Source organism: Apis mellifera, linkage group LG11 (genome assembly GCF_003254395.2).
Source record: "Apis mellifera strain DH4 linkage group LG11, Amel_HAv3.1, whole genome shotgun sequence".
NCBI classification, from domain to species: domain Eukaryota; kingdom Metazoa; phylum Arthropoda; class Insecta; order Hymenoptera; family Apidae; genus Apis; species Apis mellifera.
In genome coordinates, this window is record NC_037648.1 from 6,106,863 (window position 1) to 6,130,562 (window position 23,700).

General features: G+C 20.3%; 1 protein-coding gene and 1 long non-coding RNA gene across 2 annotated transcripts in view; one reads left to right on the forward strand and one right to left on the reverse strand.

Moving 5' to 3' along the window:
* Positions 1–23,700, reverse strand: part of LOC724287 (protein rhomboid) — an 869,734-nt gene that overhangs the window by 814,791 nt on the left and 31,243 nt on the right. The window lies entirely within an intron of this gene.
* On the forward strand, positions 7,799–12,140 carry LOC113219127. The gene is made up of 3 exons (XR_003305777.1): positions 7,799–7,886; positions 11,748–11,931; positions 12,051–12,140. It is a non-coding gene; the product is annotated as an uncharacterized LOC113219127 (long non-coding RNA).

Sequence of the window (23,700 nt, forward strand, 5' to 3'; positions counted from 1 at the left end):
TTAAAATCAAAATTAAATTTAAAAAAAAAATAGATAACAGATTCTTATTTAGAAATTCAAAATTTTCTATTTATAATGAAATATCAAATTTTTATTATTTAAATAAAAAAAAATTTTTGTCAAATTTTTTTAAATTAATTATAAATTAATTATAAATTAATGTTTTTTAATTTTTTTAAAAATATAATTCTTTTCTCTTCTCTTCCAGTTTTCAAATTTAATTCTAAAAAAAAATAAAAAAGATTAGAAAGATTTTTCGTGCAGTATCTAACGATATTGATTTTGAATTTACTAGCGAAAAGATCATATATATAAACTCTGATATTCTTATAGGATATAATAATGTAATTATATTAAAATAAATAAGTGTTGAAAGTATAAAACTTAATTAAAAATAATAATAACAAACTATTTTTGAAAAAACATTTAGTTATTCTTTATAAATTGTGAATTATTTTTTTAAATGACAATTTTAATGGATCTTTAAGCCATGATATTTTCTTATTTTTTATTAAATAAATTTTCAAACTTATTATATAATATTTTCAACTTTTTTTATATGATCCCATAATTTTTATTAACTAAACTAATCTGATATAAATGATAAATAACTTACGATAAATTACGAGAAATTTAACGAACTTTAAAACATCCATTTCTTTATCTTATAAAATAATAGTACCAATAAAAGGATTCTATTAAAAATATCAGCAGTTAATATAAAATTGTACATAAAAAATAGAAAATTGTTTATTATTTAAATGATAATAATTTGATATATTGTATATTTATTATATGATTGTTTATTTATATGTAGATTATTTTTGTATATAGATAATAATTATATAGGTGCAAAAAATAATTGAAAAATATTCTGAAAAAAAAGATTGTAAATCAATGGAATCTTTTTTATAAATAAATTGAATAAATTGAAACTAAAATTTCACTTTTTACTTTAGAATATTTTTTCCTAAAAATTTCTTTGATTTATCACATATTTATTTTTTTATTTATAGATCATTTTTATATTTATATATAGATATATAAATTTAGATTTTTTTAAATTTAGATTTAATTCGATTAATTCGAAAAATTCGATTAAAGATATTTATTCAATTCTTTTCTTTAAAATCAAATTATCAAGATTTCATTGTATATAAAGTATTTACTATGTTTCTTCTTCAATGAATATAGTATACAATTGTTTTAATCCTTGTGTGAGATAAAACAAGCTAGATTTCTAGATAGAAAATCAATACGAAATGCTGGAATGTAATTATTCAGATCTGATTGAATCTTTAGCCATAGTAGAATCTAATCAATGTTAAATTTAATTTAATCGACCTTAATTCGGCAGATGGATTGAATGAATCGAGTTTTATTATTATTTTCGAAAATGTACAAATTTTTTTTTCATTTTATATTTATAATATTTTATAATTATTTTATTAAATATTTATAAAAAAACATATTTAATGATATCAATTTTTTTGATAATTTAAATGAAAAATTAGTGGATTAAATCATAGAAAAAATTCTTCTTTATAAATCATTATTATTAATTAATTTTAAGAAAGTTTATAAATTTACATTATAATTGAAATTAAATTAATATAAATTATAATTAAAGCTATAAAATTATATTATGAGAGAACATACAGTTTTTACAGATAAAAAATGATTTTTTTCTTTTCATTTCAAAATTATATATAATATATAATAATATATTTTATAAAATATAAAAATTACTTGTTTCACAAGAAAACATTGAGCAATTAAATTAACAAAAAATTTTTACAATTGATTTTCATATTCATATTTATAGTAATAAATAATAAATTTGTATATATAATAGATATATTTATAATAATAGATTTATTCATAGTTTTATTTAATATCCTAATTTTTAAATGAACAATTTAATAAGTTATTCAAATAATTTTAATAAAAATAAGTTTTCTAATTTTTATATACTACTATCATTTTCATATAAGTACATATTTAATTATTTTCAATAAAAGAAAATAGTTAGATGATTATATACTCGATTACACTTACATAAATATACGTATATGTATGATAAAATAATATTTGGCTTCTATAATTTCATTAAGAATATTTATTCAATTGAGCAAAACAGTCCAATTTTAATTCTAATTCATATTGATCAAAAAATAAACTCATTATATGAAATCATAATTTTTTATCATTACATGTTCAATTTTTTTTCTAACACTTTCAATACTAAAAATATTAAAAAATAGAAATAAGAAAGTACAAAATATTAATATAACCAACTAATAAAAATCTAGAATTATCCCATCATCTTGCGCATCTTTCTCAAAGGTGAGCAAAAATCAACGTTTGAACAATCAAGGATTAATACACCAGTTAATTCAAACTCGAATTTTTTTGAGTCGCGTTCAAAAAAATTTCGAGGATACATTAAATTCTTGCGGTGCAAAAATACGTGTAAATAATCGAGAGGGTGGCGGTAATCCGGCCGGTACAATGTAGCCGCAAAATCGACATTCCCGGCTAATCAATCCTTTCAGGTGCACCAGCCTCGAATAATATAACGCTTGCTTGGCGAAAGATGCACCCACTTGGTCGCGCATCTTGGTGCAAGTATAAAAACGGACGATGTAAAAGCGCAAAGTCGAAAGCAATTTCAATCGACTGAGGTTCCCCAGGTAAATGTCGAACGTGAACGTTCGAAAACGAAAAAGAGATTCATGAAAAAACAGAGAACGAGAGAGGGGGGAGGGAAAGAACGTGATAGAGAGGGAGGTGGAGGAAGAAGAAAGCGGAAGAGAGAAGGAAAGGTAAAAAAAAAAAGGAATAACCGGCTGCCAAAAATCCAAAGCGAATCCGGCGAGAACGAGCCAGTCTCCCGGCCGCAATTTCACGCGATCGAATCGGGCCGAAGCAAATTAAAAACTAATCGTTTTCCCGCATCCTGCTGGCACGCGCTTTGCCTCTGTGGCTCGAGCCCTAGTCCATCCGTGAAAAAAACACAGGAGAAACGTACATGAATAGGAGAGTGGGACAGAATCATGTATACCCACACAAACGAGTCAACCGTTTGACCGACGCTTGATCTTACCAGGGTGGGACCTGTAGCCGACAAATTGTTTTTCCTTTTTACCCTCCCTTTCTGCTGATTGATCTTTCACGCAAACCGCAGAGCCACGAAGTAACCTGGCTACTGATGATTCATCACGAACTCTTGCTATAAGAGATTATAAGATTTATCAATATTTTCTGAGATACGGATGGATATTATGATTGTAATATTGATTGTTATTGTAAAGAAATACATAGAATTTCTTTTATCCGAACTTTTTATTAATCGAATATTCTATTATATATCTTTATCATTATTTATATTAGTAACAGAATAGTTATATTAGTATATTTGTAAATAGATGTTCCATGATAATGAAAATAAAATTTAATTTGAAATTGATATTGAACATGTTTACAATAATATTGAAACAAACATGTTATACTTGTTAATTGTTATTGTTAATTGTTAAAACAAAATTGGAAATATTGTTAAGAAATTAGAAAGCGGTGAGAGTATTACAAAATTGACAAAAGTAGCTATGTAATATTGATAATTAAAAAATTAGCTAGTGAAATTGGAAATTATATGCCAAAATTTGCATTTTTTTGAATTAAAAAATTTGTGCTAAATTTGACAATTACAAAAATTTGAATTTCCTAATTTTTATAATGAAAAACTGATTTTTTTATTAAATAAATATATTCAAAATATGGAATAAAAATCTATATTTCAAAAAATTTCTGTATTTTACTTAGTTCAAATAATGAAGATATATTATGTTTCAATAATTTCAATATAAATTTAATTTAATTCGTTTAATGATAATAACAATAATACAAAATATTATTAAGAACATAAAATCATGTATATGTATATTATATTTTTTATTATTATATTAAAATGCAAAAAAATATGTAATAGGTAATAGATATTGCATTTCAATATTCAATTTAAAAAATAATTTCTTTGTGCAATTTATAATGAAATGAAATGAAAAAGGAATTATTTCAAAAAAAATAAAAGATATAAAAAAAATACTTAAAAGTTTATAACTAAAACATTGAAAAAGGAAATTTATATTTTCTATAAATCTTATCAGAGTCTTTACTATTACATAATAAAGTTATTCCGCTATATATAATAGAATGAAGGAATTTAAATTAGAATCGCACAAGGATAAAAGAAGTTTTATTGCTTATTTTTATAAAATTTTGTATTGGATGTATTGGATCTGGTGAAATCAGACCCGCATTTTATTCAATTACTAATCTATAATAGCATAGTACTTTAATTGATTAGTATAATTTAATAATAATATTATTACTCTATATTAAAATCTATCTCTATATTAATATTATAAAAATTAATTTTTAAATATAAAAAATATAATTTTCTTATATGATAAAATTAATGAATAAATTAATAAATTGAATTAGGAAAAATAATTGTTATTTAAGTTATTTGTATATTATATTCATATAATTAAAATATTAATAATATAAAATTTTATTATAAAAATTTTGTATACTTAAGTTTTACTTATGTTTTAATTTATTTTGTTAAAAATAATTCAAAATTAGTTCCTATATTTTAATCCAATTTTTTTTATAATTACTTTTTAAGTTTTTTTTTTATTTCACTATTTTTTTATTTTTTTCAAACCTATTGAATTATTTCCCAATAAAATTTCTCAACCGCGAACTTCATGGTAAGATATTCTTGCGATCTTGTTTAGAAGGCAAGAATACTTCATAGTTGCACGTTCCAGAAAAGAAAGAGTGCATTAACTTGCGGATTTCTTGAAAGGCTCTTGACCGAGGAAAAAACTTACTTAAATTTTTAATTTTAAGAAAAATAAACAGAATCTGATTATTGTGTTATAAAAATAATCAAATTATTCATGATGAAAGCTTAAAATCAAATGTTATGCGAACGTTTATTTGTGTAAAAATAAATTTTGATCAACAAAATAAATTATTTAAAAAATTTCTATTTTAAAAAATAAATTTAATTATTATATTGCGTTAATATCGTATATTGTATTGATTATATATACATATAATAAAACTTTACAATTTTGTTTTAAATGTTTTAGTAAAAAATTTATATTTAAAATAGATAGATTTTAGTTTATTTTCTATAAAAAAGAAAAAATATAAATAAATACATTATTTATTATCAAATAACAATATTTTTTTTATAAAAAATTATTCTTTATATAAAAAATGAAATAAAATCTATCTATTTTAAATATAATCTATATATTTTAAATATAAATTTTTAAATCACAAATTCAATAAATAAATATATATATATATATATATATATATTAAATTTGTGATTTGATTTTTTAATTTCCTTCAAAATTATCATAAAAATATATTTTGTTTCTCTAACTTTAGTGTTAACATTTAAAAAAGAAATTTATTTTACAAGAAATAAAACATTTCTGTTGTTTTCTTAAAACAATAAAATATAGGATAATATATATATAAAATTTAATTTAATACTATCCTTCATTTTAATTCATCATATCTTTTATTATTTTATATTTATATAAAAAAAAATATGAAATATTTCTATCTAAAATTATTTATGTATATTAATTTTAATATAATATTTATTTTTAATATTTTTTATTAATTATTAATTTTTTATTAATTTTATTTAAAAAATGTATATATTATTATTATATATATGATGCCATTTATATTATTAATAAAAAAATATGATTACTATCAAAATAATATATTTATACATATATGTAGTATATCAAGTAGACATTTCTTTTTTCACTAATAAAATTACAGAATGTATTATTATGTATTATTATTCATTTAATTTTAAAAATATATTTTTTTTGAAACTATTTATTATAAATTTTATTATAAATTAATAATTATAATATAATATCATAATCATAATATAATTTTATATATTTGAAAAAATATAGATATATTAGAAAAACATATATTGGATAAATATATAGATATATTAAAATATGTAAATAATACATATTATTTATTAATTTGAGATTTAATTAGATTTATTATAAAAATATTATGGTAAATCACAAATATTATAAAACTTTATATAACTTTTTTTTTTTTTTTTACTGATAAAAAAGTCAAACAATTAATTTGGAAAACAAAAAAAAGAAAAAAAATATTTCAAAATTATAAATCTCAGTTATATATAAATTAATATAATTTAAAGTTTATTTAAATTATTTATTAAATTTATTTTTTAAAAATTCAGACATAAAAAAGACTTTAAAAAGAGAAGTTAAGTTGTAGATGGCACCACTATTCAGCCAGCAGTAATCTTTCATACATTAAAAATACAATTTTCACAAGTACAACTTATTTAATTGTATTTTTTTTAGCTAATATTTTTTTGTATAAACTTATTCAATTTATTATCACTAGTAAAAACAGAATAAAAGACTTTTTTCTTTTTTTCATTTTTCTCTCTTTTTTCTTTTCTTTCACTTTCGTTACATATCTAATAGATTTCATATAATTTTAAACAAATAATTGACTTTTACAATTACATTATTACATACATAAAAATTGTTTTTATTTTTTTAAGAGGTAAAATATTATATATTAAATTTCTAGTATTAACAACATATAAATAATGATAAAAGTTATTTGTTTATATATATATATATATATATATATATATGTAAACAAATAATGTTTATTAATATATAAATATATAAATATTACATATAATATTACATATGTTAATATTTAATTATACAATTATATATAACATAATATTTATCTATAGAATTATTTCCTAAAATAAGTATAATTTAAAGAATTATTTCATATGAAAATTATTTTTTTAAAAGGGTTTTAATAATAATGTGACTAATAGATAAAGTGAAAACATAAAAATTTATAAATCTAAGTAGAAATGTTTTTAAATCTTAAGATAGTCTTTTTTTAAATGAAACTATGTTTTTATTTAGCTAGGATTATATGTCCACATCGAGATGAATTCATTAATTTAATTATATTGATAAAATATAATAATAAATTCATCTTTTGAAGTTTATTTTGAATTATTAATTCGATAATATGTATAAATAAAAATGAATATTATAGTACCTACCATAATGCCTAATTTAAAGAAAAATATAACTTTCAATAAAACAAAAAGCAAAATAGAATTATTTATCAAATCATTGTCCTGTTATTTTATTGTTTATTCCAATAAAGTTCACATTTTCCAGACGAGATACACGAGAAATTCCTCTCCCAAAGGAATTTCAAACTTCCAACTAGCATCACGTTCTCCATTCAAATAGAATTTTCAAGTTAATATCAGGGAATATTTATATATGTTTACATCGATTATCTACAAACTGTTAGTTGTTTATAAAGAGACAAATTGACAAATTTGGTTATTACGATCGAACCATGGCCGAATTATGACAACCTAACCTAACTACTTCATGATAATCCATGCGCGTAGAGGCGGAAATGGATGACACTCGAAACTTTCCCGTTCGGTAACGATGAAAATAGTCCGTGTTCGTGAAATGCGATTTCACTGTAGCCGGCAGGCTACGAATGCACGCGATGAACGAACATGCACGCATCTATGCACGCGATATCATACCGTAGATGTCGTGGGTTAATTACAACAATCGATATCGTTTAAATTGCAGGTTGCGCCTGCGTGCCATTTCGCGAGGCAAATATAGAATAGTGAATACGAAACAGAAGGAAACAAGGCAAAGAAAGAAAGGGACTCGGATATTGTCCATTGCTCGATTCATAATGTGAAGACGAATGACAGTGGCGTAAGCTTGAAAAATCATATAAAAATTTTAGATTTCTAGATTCATTTTAGAAAATAATTTATTTGATTTAGAAAATAAATTTTATGAAAACTAAATTTTATCAAAACTATTATATATTATATATTATTTTGCAATCCATAAAAAAAATATATATTTATATATATATATATATATATATATATATATATATATATATATATATAAAATTATAATTTAATTCGATAAAAGAAACAAACAATTTTTTCTTTATTTAATTTTGCATTCTTTTTAAATTAATGTTATTATATCGAAAATAAAATCAAAATAATAGTACAAAAAAATTTCTAATTTATTGTAATTTCGAAAAAATTTCTGAAAAATATAATGTATAATATGAACAAAATAATCATTACTAATTATATATCGAAATAATAACATTAATAAAAATATAGATAGATAAAAACTTGAATAACTTGAAACTATATGTGAAATAAATGGTTTTCAAAAAAATTTGTATTGTATTGAAAAATATTGAGAATATAAGATATGCTATTCCTGATATGCTATTTATTACGAATAATATTTATATTAGATTAATTAATAGCATCGATCTTAAAAATAAAATTGTATAATCTTAATTAATAAAATATAAAAAATGACGGATAAAAGAATTTAAATTTATATAAAAACGTTATTTTATAGAAATTATTATAGATATATATAAAAGAATATAATATTGAAAAATGAAAATTATATTTATAAAATATTTATAATTAAATTCTTTTTTCATATTGTTCAATTTATTAAATTAATTATATATATTTTCTATATTTTTCTAAATTTTTATAAAATTTTTATAAATAATAGACTATATAGTATTATTTTTTTTTATTATAAGAAAATTTAAAATAAAATTATGCATTTTATACATAAATATAGCTTTTATATATTAATTTTATTTTATACATTATATAATAACGTGATTGTATAGGTGATAATAAAATATCAATCACTACTACTATAATTTAACTTGACACTTTAACTATATTATTATATTATAAATATTACTTATTATATTTTGAATTAAAATTGATTATAAATAGACATGAATAAATTTTTCTTAAATAATTCTAAAAATTTTTTATATAATATTTCTATAAAAAAAAAATATTAAATATTATAATATTAGATTTATCATTAAAATATTCAAATAAATAACAAAATATTAATATTTAACAATTAATTATCATAACATACAGAAATATATTAAATTTTTAATAAGATCTTAAAGTATCTTAATTAAAAATCATTTTTATTTATTATTAAAATTATAAAAGTTAACCTTTAATCGTGAAATACTGAAACATAGCGTCATTTATTATTTGAAAATAAAATTATGACGAAGTTTAAAACTTTTATACTTTAAAATCCTAGAATAAGATTAATAAATATTTAATTTAATAATAAATATTAATTTGATTAATAATGAATATTTTTTTGAATTAATTGTAAAATTAAATTTAAAAATGAAAATAAGAAAAATAAAACCTAATATTAAATAACAATATATAAAATAATATTGTTCCTTGAATTTTTATTTTAAAGTATTTTTATTATTATTCCGATTATTATTAAGAAAAAAATCTTTTAAAATGATTTATAATGAAATAATAAATATATATTTCTATAACTAAGAATGTGATATTCAAAATTTAAAAATTTTAAAACTTTGCAAATCTTAAAAAGTTTCATGAACCTTGAAATTTGTTACTATTTTTTTAATTTAAACTTTATAAAGAATAATAAATAATTAAAAAATAATTTATATCTTATCTATTTATAGCTTTATCTTAATTAATTTATAATTTATTTATATTTTTTGTACATAATATTGAGTACATAACGATTCGATTGAGTGATTCAATAAATAATCATTTGACATTTTATAAAATAAAAGTTTAATTTTTAAGAAATAATAATTTTTATTACTATTAGCTGATTATTATTATTAAATCTAAAAATTTCAAAAATTAAAGTTTATTAAAATTTGGATTATTGCTTCAAAATAATAATTCTTATACAAAAATAAATAAGTATTCTATATGTTAAAATTTCTAGATTTTAGAAAACATTCAAGATTTAAGTTTTACGAATCTGAAAATTATGTTGATATATCTTTAGTTATAACAATAAATAATATTTTTTTCAAAATTTGAAAGAAACTTCAAGTTTAGAAAAAAATTTAACTTTTTCGTTACGAAATCATTTATATTTTTTAAATAATAAATTTTTAAATTGTTTTTTTAAGTAGTAAAAAAAAATTTTAAATAAACAGCAATTTTAAATGACTCCATTTAAAAGAAATCCTCAAATACAAAAAATTAAGATTAGATAAAATAAATCCAAGGCTATCGTAATATAAAGTAAATAGAATATTATTTCGAAAAGGAATTCTACGCTACTGGCGAATGCCTTGAATGACCGTATAATCAAGTGTGACGGCGCGTGCCAAGCGTACCTGTGTCGCCACCTGACGGCATCAGATCACGGCAGTTGTTACATTACCCCCCACTAACGATATCACAACATGAATGTTCCAGCGACAGAATATCGTCAATGCTATCGTTGCACGGTCTGCATTGCGATCTGTCTCTTCCATTTATTTCGCTAACTTCGCCATCCTCTCCAATCTCAAATTTCGTGATTTCATAATCTTTTACTTCTTTCATCTCTATTTAGACAAACCATTTTCTTGTTATCAAAGTGTAATTCGAAACAATTCATGAAATTTTCATGTTTCGATTTAAATAATTTATTTGCTTTTAACAGATTCTTTCGCCGCAGATACACGAACGAGCATTTTCAGCGCAAATAAGGAAGGAATGTTTTGTTAGATCATAAAGAAATTTCTGACAATTTTATGTTTACTTCAAAGAAACTTGATTTTCTACTTTAAAATTCAAATTGAGATTAAATTTTTATACCTCTCAATGGCTCTTTTTTCCATAGAGACACAAGTAAAAAACCAATTAGATTATTTCAATTTATTCATTTAAATTTTTCAATATATAAAAAATAAGATTTATGTAATATCGTTATTTAAATATTATTATATACATATTTATAGGCGTTTTTAGTAATGAAAAAGACGATTAATTGTAAATAATTAAATAAAAGATAATTATCTAATATATTAAGTTATTAAAAAGTTATTAAAAAAGTTATTAAAAATATTTGTTAAAATTTTGTTACTTTATATTCAGTAAATAATATTCCTGAAAGAAAATTCAATATTTCTTGAACAATGAATGGAAAAAATTTACAATATTAAAACATTTTATTATAGTAAAATTCATTAAATAGATTTTAAAAAATATTATAAAGAAAAAAATTTCGATATTTTTGGAACAATAAGAAAATAAAATTTATATCATTATGCAATACAAATTAATTCTCAATTATTATGTAATGAATTTGAATTCTTATTTCATTATCATAATTTAAAATCAAATTAATAGTTAAAAACTATTAAATCTATTAAAATTTGAATTTATAAATTCTCTATCGATAATGCTAAATGAATTATGAAAAATATACATAATTTATATCTAAAAAATTTTAACTTAAAACTCTTAAATTGAATTTATTATTATTATTGAATTATTTAAAATTGAAATTATTATTCGTTAATTTTACATTTCTTTTTGCAACATTGTTTTCTAAATTCTCACATTGAATATTTTCTCTTAAACAAAGAACATGAATTTATTAATAATTATTAGACCGTATTTCAAAAATTGTTCAGAAGTTACATCTATTTATTCAAAAACATTTATCCAAAATTGCCATTAAAAAGAGAAAAATTCATTTTATATTCTCCAGTTGCAAGTTTTCTTAATTGAAAAAACGAAACATCCAAGCATAGTGAAACACGAAGAGGATAGTCGGTTAAGAGAGGAGACTATGGTGTCGCGTGGGTCGATGGAAAGGGAAGAAGGAGTAAAAGCAGACAGGAAGCAGCTGGACATCGAGTCGCGTGCCTCGCAGGAAACGCAGACCTTCCAAGGTAAGGAAGAGTAGTGCATATATACCGTTGCTTTACCCTCGAGCATAAGCGCTAAGGCGGAAGAGGATCGAGTAGCTCCAGAGAGGCTAAAGTCTGAAGAGGCTTTTATTGCTATATAGAACCACGTCCTGACACGTGCTCTGAAGATATCTTCGTTAAACGTTTACCAACGGGACTCGTAATGGCACGCGACAACATCCTCCAGGTGGTCCATCGTCTCGTTAGTGTACATAGCTGCAATATGCGGCAAGATAGTACATGTACAACAAAGAAGGAACATATATATATATATACGTATATTCTCGTGTAGGAGATCATCATTGGAAAAAGAAGAGATTTAAAGATCAAATTTGATAAATAAAATTATTTTTTTGCAAATAAATTTATTAGTTCATAATAATAGAAAATAAATAAGATGTAAATCATAGAACTTTATTGGATATATAATTTTCTTCTAATTTTATATTTTTTGTTTTATAAATTCTTTCTTTGTTAAATTTTATATTTTTGAAAATATTATAAATATTAATGTTAAGTCTAGTTGTGAATTATTATTTATTTAGTAACTAATAATAGTGAATTTATATTATAAATACTTTCTTTATCAAATCAGATAACTTGTAATTTAGTAATATTTACTGCAATTTTTTGTTTATTTATATTTATTAGAGTATTAACTTGTAAATATTTAAGTAATTTTTTAACTTTTTTTTTAAATTTAGGATCTTTATATATGTAATATATATGTAATAAACTATATATGTAATATATATACATATATAAGTATATATATATAGTACATAAGTATTAAGATAAATAAAAAAATAAACAGATTCTATTGAAACAAACATACAAAAACAAATATTAAAACAAATTTAGTTATTAGTGATCTAATATTATTATTATTAAGTATCTTATTAAGTATTCTATTTTGTTATTATTATATACTATATTGTACTCTTGAATTTATTTTATATAATTCAAATTGTTAAATATTCTAAACTTTCAAAAATTCTAGAAATTCGCAAAATCACGATTTTCACTTCTATATAAATAAACTTCAAAATTCAATAAAAAAGCAACAAAGAAAAACAAAATAAATAGTAAAAATATATAATTGTATATTAATATTACTCATTCAATAAAATAAAATAGTTTTTTCAATAATAATCAAAATAATTTTTCTTCCTATCTAAATAAATCTCAAAATTTTAGTTAAAAAAAAAATAAAAAACAAAATAAAAAATATATAAAAAATATAAAAAATTTTAGACAAGAAATTCAAAGATATTTATCAACATCATTTCTCTCATTATCCAATATGTTATTATATCAATGCATTTTTTTAATAACAATCAAAACAACAATATTTTAACAATTATTTTAACAATATATAGTCTCATTTCTAATTAAATAATTTTAAAGATTCTATATAAGATTAAAAAAACAAATTAAAAAATATTCGAATATACATATACTTCAACACAGAAGATCAATTACTTAATAAAAATGTCACAAAGATGTAACAACAAAAATCGAATGAAAATCTTTATCAGTCGTTTTGATATTGAATTATCAAGTGTATTGGAAAAGCAACGAGGAAAAAGGAAATACTCAGTGCTTAGACGGAAGGAAAAAGAAGAGGAAACGGGGCACGTGTTCATATGGCTATCCGGTGAAATAAGAGACCGGAAGCATCTGGGGGAAGCCGTATTGTTTGTTCGAGTGCTTTATTCGGTCGAGCCGCCCCGCACTATTCCAAGTTTCTACGGGGTGACTCGAGTAAAACGAACGCAATCTCGAATCTCCGTGACGCAATATATCGTTGCCTTCAAGACAAAGCTGTGCAAAACCTTCTTTGTCCATGGTTCACTAGTTCAATTGCCTCTATGTGAAATGAAAGAACGTTGTACGAGTACCATGATTAGTAATATGTAATGATTGAAAATTGGGATACCATTTGGAATTGACGTTTCTGGCATTTAAAATATGTTTGAATCGTTTCCTTAATCGGTAATGTTATTTAAATTCATAATTATTTAAAATTTTTTTTTATTATTTTATTTTATTATTTTAATATTTACAATAATGATTAAGAATAATTTCATTGATCTAATTTTATTGATAATTAATTGATTGATTAAAAAAAAATATTGTATGTATGATAAAATGTCAATTATTCTAATTTCGATTATTAAATCAAAATAAAAAAAATCGATTATTTAAATATATAAAATGTCATGTATTTAAACAATGGTTTCATTCTGGAAATAAAAATCACTTATTTGAATGTACTTCTATAATCTGATTAATCGATATTATAACAAATATTTAAATTTATTTTGTTTTTAATAATGAAAAGAATAATAAAATATTGTTAATTAAAATTTTATAATATCATATTTATATATAATATCACGTTAATTCTATTATAAAAATTTTATAAATCAACGATTGAAAAAAACAAATATGAATTTCATTAATATAAAATATAAGTTTTGCATATCAAATTTTATTATATCATATTAATGTAACATTGTATTATATAGAAACGTTTTGTTAATATAAAATCATTTTATTAATAGAATATTATTAATATTATATTTAAAAAAAATAATAAACATGTGATTTAATTTTTATGATCTGAATAATGTTAAATTTAAATTTTATCAATAAATATATATTATACCACTTAAATAAAATGTTTTAACAGTAATATTGTAAAACTTTAATTTCAGTTTATCCTTAACAAAAATGATATAAATTTTTTTGATATATAACAGATATAAGTACATAATTTCCAATAATATTTGAATATTAAAATATTTATATTTATATTTATATATATAATAATTTTATGAAATATATATATAAATTATTTATATTTAATTATATTTATTGAAAACTGAATATTAATAAATATATAATATATTAATTTCTAATAATATATAATATTTAATATTTCTAATAAATATTTTATAGAAAATCTATTTAAATAAAATTTGTATATATATGTTAAAATTATATGATAAAGATATTATAATATATATTTCAAGATGTAATAACATTTGTGGAGAATTGAAAATAATTAAAATTAATTGTTATAAAACAATATTCTTAATAATTATAATTATAATTATTATTATTTTCTATGATGGTTTGAAAATAATTACAAATTAATTGTTAATCTTAATCAATTTTGAATATTTCAATTCAGTAAACACGTTATTATATTATCTTCCAAAAAAAAAAAACAGAAAATTGTTAGTTTCCAAATATAACAGAGAATATTTTTTCAAAACCCTTCTCATTTGGCAACTCTAATAGAATTCAAAACATTTAATCGAATCCTTGTTAGGATTTCTTTGTGAATCAACCATCCACTTTGTCTACTACAAGATAGTCATCGGTTTGCAAGTATACAAATTATTCAATTGCGATTCATCTAGTGTTTTTCAGAATATATTGCGAAAATAATATCAATAATATATTAATATAATAATATTCAATAAAATATATCAATAAAATAATATTCAATGATTTTATGAAAAATTGAAAAATTGCTAAATTTTTGCTTTATTTGAAAAATAAATTTGTTATATAGTTTATTTTAATGAACTGTATAATTTTTTCTGTTTTTTTCAATTGTTTTTTATAATATTGACAAAAAAGTTATTGATAAAATTTTATCTCTGTTAAATAGAAATATATTTTAAATTGAGGATATTTTATTTGAAATAAAGATAAAAAATATCAATTATTTTAATATATTCATTAATTATTTTTTGATAGAAATAAAAAAAAATAATTTTATTTTGCTGAAGATTATATAAATAATTTTTAAATAAATAATTTTAAATAAATAATATTTTATTTGAATTAATTTATTAATCAAATTTATTAATTTAATTTTTAATCTTACAGTTAATGATATATTCGAAAAGTACAAACAAATTTATAAATTATTTTTTAAAATTATATGAGAATACATATGAGTGAACATATCATCATCATTTAATTTTGTTTTATGATATTATTTCTATCTTTAAAAGCTTTATATAGTTTCGCTCACTTATACTTTATGTGACGTTTTAAAAAACGAATATTTTATCTTTTAATTATAATTTCTCTCTCTGTTCGAAAGAAATCAAAGATTTTTTTACTTGTGAAGAAATCAGATTAAAATATTGTAATTATATGTATTTTAAAAGAAATTATTTGCAGAAATGTTAATATTTTTATCTTAGAAATCGTAAATCATTTATTTAATTTCAACAAAATTTTATATATAATAGAAAAATACTATGTCATTACAGATAAGATGATCGAATTCTTAACTAATAAGAATTTTAATTTAATATAATATTATTAAATTTATAAATATAAATAATATAAATAAATATTAAACTCTTATATGCAAATAAACAATTTTATTTATAGTTAATTTTTTCGTTTTAAATTTTATTATATTAAAAATAAATCTACAAATCTTTTTAAAAAGAACTTTTGAAAGATATTCTCGAGAATATTTATTATTAAATTAAATGAATAATGTTAGTATTCTTATTGCAATATCATTTTAGAAAATATTTTCGAAATCTTACTTCGAAAATTTTTCTATTAAGTTGATTCGTATTCTTTTATTTATGGAAAATATTATGAAAAAGAACTGATTAATCTGCTAATTTCTATATTTGGAAATATTAACTTTTCATAGTTTTTTGATAATTTTATCATTAATTTTAATTAATATTAATCCTTAACTTATTAAAAATAATATTAAAGTTCATAATATTAAAGTAATATTATGACGGATTGTTTCTTTCTTTAACCTTTTACTTTTTCGAAAGTTATATATTGAATTTTAAACTTATATGCAAAAAGTATTACAATTTGATTGGATTATTTTATTATAATACAAAATTGATTTATTTATAATAAGACAATTGTTATTCTAGTTATATTCACCTAAATTCAAATTTGAAATTTATTCAGATTCAAAAAATATTATAAGTAAACAGATACTAATTTATATTAGTCACTTAATTTGTGAAATTTGTCATTTCGTACACAAAAATTCAATAATTAAAAAAACTCTATCAAAATCTTTCTTAAAATAATTTAATAAATATTAATCGTGTTAATGCGAGTTTGTTTAATCAATTGATTTCAATTTTAAATGTGGCCAATATGCGTGACTTAACAAGCAGCCTATAAACTAATTAAAAAAGAAAATTCTAGTTCGAAATTACTCTCGAGAAAATCAATAATCACTAAAGTATCTTTCATTTATTATTGGGGAAAGAAAGATTCGTACAGAACAAATTTACCCGATGGAACGTTTGCGTAAATTCCGAAACCGAAAGAAAATGCTAATATAAGTGTAGGCCGATTCGTTCTTGCTTCTTATAGCCGAAATGAGAGAAACATCTGGCACGGGTGCCAAAGAGCAGGCAGGTTGCGTATTACACTCATACTACGTGGTCCGTTCCTGCCTTTTTTCACCTCAGCTTCCCTCGTTCCTCTTCTTTCTTTCTCGCCATATTCTCTCTTCCTTGAATCCACCCCGATATCTAGTTACCAACAGCAGCGAAACCACCTGGACTGCAAAGGGTTACGGTCACCTTCAGATATTTTTTCTTGCAATTTCTCGTTAAGATGACGATCAAGAATTCGTTATTTGCTTGTTGTCCTCCTGCTTACTTGCGTGAGATTCACCTTCTATCGTGAGAAATTAAGAAGCGAGAAGATGATAAATACTTATAGAGAAGAGAAGAAATGAAGAATGAACAAGATACGAAATATGATCATAATTTTTAAAATTTTTAATATATTTATAATCATTGTTGGATTGTTAATAAATTAAAAAATGTATTTTTCGAGAATTGGAATAATATTTTGTTAAGAGAATCATTGAAACAGAATGTATTAAATATATCAGATATAGCTTAAGAAAAAAAATTTTTATTTATTGATTATTTCTGATAGAATATAATTATAATAAATATTTCAATAGTCTTTATTATTATGTTTTATTTTTTTAATCTTTTCAATAAATTTTTCAACTAAATAAAAAAATAATGAAAGAAATAAATAGTTAATAAAAGTAATAAGTATACAATTTATGAATTTCGATATTTTGAAAAACTAAAGTTAAAAAGCAGAAAAGTAAAATTAATAATTTATTTATTGTTCTTTAAAAATTTAAAAAGCAGAAAAGTAAAACTAATAATTTATTTGTTGTTCTTTAAAAATTTAGAAAGCAGAAAAGTAAAATTAATAATTTATTTATTGTTCTTTAAAACAAGATGAAATGTATTTCTATTAAATATGTAATAATCATCACGAGTTTTAAATCATTTACCGATGACATTTCGGAAAAAATTATTTAAAAACAGAAATTTTTAATGAGCAATAAAATAAATTACAAAAATTATATTATAGAATATTATGTTATAGAGCAATAAAATAAATTAAAAAAATAATGTTATAGAATATTGTTAACAAATAGAAAACTCTTTATTCATTTAATAAAATTATATCATAAAAATGATAAAATGACAATTTTATATTTAGAAGAAAATATCAGAAAATTTAATTAAATTAAATAATGATTTTAAATAAGCGGTTAAGAATTTACTGTTGCAATGATCAAAATTCACAAAATCAATCTAGAAAATTAACAAAATTAAATAAAAATGATAACTTATCTCATATATAAAAATTGAATAATTAATTTTAAAAAAAATGCAAAAATATTTAATTTAATACATATTTACTGATTCAAAAATAATATGAATATTAACACGAATAAACTTTACATAAATGTTAATCAATATTCATTACTATAAAATAAATATATAAAAATGTAAAAATAAATTTTTTATTATTAACTACAAACTATCTAGAAAATTCAAATTAATTTTATTACAATATATTAAAATCAGATAATTATTTTTATAAGAAAAAATAGGATGAAAACATATTAAATAATTCAAAAAATATCATAGTAATAAATTTTGAATATTTATGTAATAAAAATTTTAAATATTTATATAATAAAAAATTATAATCAAAATGTATATATTTCATAGATACATTTTAACAATATATAAAAAAAAAACACGAACAAAAACAAAAATTATTTCTTGAAAGTAATTTTTTATTAATTATTAAATTAATTTTTAAAATTGTGATATAAATATTCTATATGTAATATTCTATATGTAAGATATTAATATGTATTTTATATGTAAAAATCTGTTTCTTTTTTTTCTAATCTTTAATGTAAATATATCTAATATCTATTTATATAAAATCTAATGATTTTTATTTACTAATTTTGTGCATTATTAATTAAGATTTATAATCTATATTGAAAAGCATGATTGAAAATGATTGAAAGTAAAATTATATAATGAAATTAAATAAAAATTATTTATTGATTTATTTGTTTTTTATCAAATGAAAAATATGAGAATTGGGTATATGAAGAATGTACTAAAAAATAATTTATCATTTTTAATTTATTTATTAGGAAATACAAATACTTTATTTTATTCCTATTATAATGTAATTTCATTCAATAAATATCTTAATTTTTTAAAATTAAAATTATATTATAATAAAATTATAATTGACTCACAGACAATTATAACATCTTCATGTCTTCTTATGAATTTTTATTAATAATTTTTTTGTTATTATTAAAAATGAGAGTTTTGACAATATTAGACAAAATTAAATAAATATATAAGATTGTTTCATAGTATATAAAAACATTTATTATAAATACAACATTTCAAAATCATTATTTTGGAATATTCGTTCTCTATTAAAGACAAATAACTATTTTTATTTCTTTCTATTATTATAAAAAAAGAAGTCATATAGTTGTATAAATGAAGGAGAAAAGAAAATGGACGATGGATGCGTTGAGTGCATGGAAAAGTTCGATAGAATCGATTTCATAAGCAAAGGGAGCAAAAAAGCACGACGGCTGGTTTGCGGCAATATGCCAATATGGCAATAAAACGGCCTCTTTCTTTCTTTCTCTTTCGATATAAATAGGGGTACAATGTCGGTGTAAAAGTGCCGACAGATGGGATTCTCCTCTCTTTCTCCTTTTTATCTATGCTCTCGCCCTCGATCCTCTCTCGAGTACATATGAGACTCCTACGAAACCACCCACAATGTTCTCTTTCATGAAATTTCATCGTTTTTCGTTAGTTTCCCGATACACCGAGAGTGCACGCTCTTCAATTGTGTATAGCCGGAATACAACGCAATATGTGCCCTTAATACAGACGTGAATTCCACGTGTAAAAATGCTATATTGAATCGGCAATACGTATTTTTAGGATAGGGATAGGATATCTACTTGAAACTTTGAAATCTCGAAACTCGAAAAATTTCAAGTTTTTTTGAATTTCGAAATTTTTAACCATTTTTGTAATTCAAAATTCTCAAAATTTAATTGAATTTGTATTCAAAGTTAATTTTTATTTTAATTGATATTTTAATTGATATGATTTTATTAATCTATTATAATAGCTTATATGAAAAAAAGGTAAAAATAAAATTTTTGTAAACAAAAAAAATAAATATTTTTAATATTGGTTGATTTTGAATTTAAATTCAAAAAATTTCAAAAATAAAAGTTTGTTAAGATTTTAATTGTTTACAAAATAAATAGTGCTTAGAAGAAAAAAAATATTTCGAATTCGAGATTTGTGAAAAAACCAAGTTTCAATTTTTAATTTTATTTTTCTGTATTTATTGATATATTAGTTTATTCGTTGACATTTTATTTTTAATTTATCTTATTTTTTTTAATTCATTCATTGATCTTTGTGATGAAAATTAAATAACCATTAGTTTATTCGTTGACATTTTATTTTTAATTTATCCTATTTTTTTTTCATTCATTGATCTTTGTAATAAAAATTAAATAACCATTAGAATGGAAAAAAAAAATCAAAATTATATGATTATTTTGTAAAAGTAAAAAAAACTTATTTCTACTTTCAGATCAATCTATTAAGAAATCCTTTTTCCTAAAATAAATCTTGTGTATTTTCTCAGTAGATTTTTAAGATATATTTTTACATAATTTTACATTATAAATGTATTTATATAATTATATTATATTATATTATTATAATATATATTATAATATATATTATAAATTTACATGTTATATTATTTTTTTATTTAAACAAATTTTAAATGAAATTTAAACAAAAAATTTAAAATAAAATATTTTTAGTTAAGATGAAACAAGTGCAGATTTCTTTTAATTTAATTTTAATTTTTCTAATTTTTCATTTTTTTAAATATATTTTTTTTGTTTCTTATTAAATTATTTTTATGTGATTAATTAATATTTATTAATTTAATATTATAAAATTTAATTAATCTAATTAAATTTTTTCTCTCGATAATATTTTAAAATGTAAAAATATATATAAAATATAATAAATATATATAAAATATAATGTAAAAAATAAATAATATAATTTTATTAAGTTTAAAATATGACTAATACTATTTATAATTGAAAAAGCATTAAAATAAAAATAATCTTAAATTCTTTAAAATGCTGTTTTTGAATGAGACATATACAACATTCGCAGTTATTTAATTTTGAATAAAAAATTTCTACTATTTTAAAGCTTCATTTAATTACATGGAACATGTTGTATTAATCAAATTAAATACACGCAAAATCTCACTTTTAAATATCTATTACTTTACGATCAAACAATCAAATATTCACTTTATATTCACTTTATTAATTATTATATTCGCACATATTAATTACCGTGCAAATGATATACAAACTATTAGAAAAATAGATATTCACGAAATAAAGTATAAAGCAAAATCCAAAAAATACAATATTTTCAAAAGACTAACTACGTGTGCGACAATAAAATGTTCGGATTAACCTCTAACACAAAAATCTGCAGCCGTGACAAGGCTTAAAGAGATGCCGATGCAGATTCGCGAAACAGCTGTATGGAGCATCAAGTCTAAGGACAAACGGGATTAGAGCGAAAAAAGGGAAAACGTGGAATACGAAAGAGTGGAAGGTTGGTGGAAAATTTATTCTTTCGAGCGGTTTCGAGGACTCGATCAAAGGAAAGCGAATGCTCGAAAGAGAGGCAGTCAGAGCCGAAATCCTATTTGGTCGCTTGTTATTGAAATGGCATTCGCAGCTGTTTATTTGGTCGTGCGTGCAGATTCGCATTGACAAAAGGGTTTCTCTTGTAGTGGCTAAAAATTTTCCCGAAATGTAGGGATCCAAACGAAGAACGTGACGAGAAAAGAGTGACAAGATGAAAAGTAGAATGTTAAGATGGAACAAACTAATCAAAATGATAATCGAATAATCAAAAGTATACAAAAAACAAAATACATTTTTGAAATGTCTTAAAATTATAATGTTTTAATTTTTTTATCTTTTCTTTGTATATATTTTTTTAATATTGTCATTTTTCATTATATTATAAATTTACAATGATATATTATGTTCTTAGTATATAAAATAAGATCTGTCAGATTTGATATCTTCTCTATGTTTAATTAGACAAAAAATATATCATACAAATATCTATTATACATTACACAGAATGTTAAAAAAAAATCTAAAAGTTTAAGATGTTCAAAAGAAAATAATTTTGCAAAATAGTAAGGGAAATTATTATCCTATTGTTATAATTAAAAATTTCAGATATTATTAAAGGATTTATTGGATAAATTTATTAGTTTTTAAATATTACTCATTAATATAATATAATATATATATATATATATTCTTTATTATATTGTCTATTTAGGAAATCATTGGTTATTAATTTAGTAAATATTAATATAAATATTAAATATTATATATAAATTTATAAGAAATTTTAATTATTATTCATAATTATAAATTTATTAAAAAGAAATTATTTTTATTTAATCCCTTTTAATTAAAAAATTTTGATTTTTTAAAGATTTTGTAATAATTTTTTTTCTTATTGTTTAAAACTTTTTAACAATTAATTTAAAAATAATAATAAAGAAAAAAATCTGTTGAATTTTTTTTTAAATTTTGAAAATATAAAATTATAAAAAAATTTGAAATATATTATAACGTTGTTGAAAAGATATATATATATTCATATATTATCAATATAGCTGATTAAATCAATTATAATATATTTACTTTTAAATTTAGTTATCTTCAACTCATTCAAGTCATATATATTCTACGAATTTTCAAACATAATCATAAAAATTCCATTTCTTTTAATTAGTAAAATAATTTTTTTTAGTCTCAGTAATAAAAATTAATTTAAAATCAATATCTCACTTTTCTTTCCTTCTTTTCTTTTCGTCGATAATTTGCAGCAGTCGAAGATACATTTTTCATGCGACTAATTAAAAACTGAATAATTCGGAATAATTCGGAAAGCGAAATGTACGAAATGTGTAGATGAGCAAAGAATAACCCTGACAAAGGATCGAAGCGATAAAATGTAAAAAGAGAGAGGAAGAGAGAAAGGAAAGGGAAAAACTAGGATTTCAAAGACAATGAAAACGTTTTAGCGTTTCATTGATAATTATGGGTTAACGAGGCGGCAATAAGTACCCACTCGTTCAAACGATAATTGGTCGCCGATCGATTCGTGCCGCGAAACAACTCGCAGCAGTTCAATTGTAAATGCAAAAATCTATCTTATCTATTTCTCTCGTAATATTCGTATATGTCGGAGGGCCATG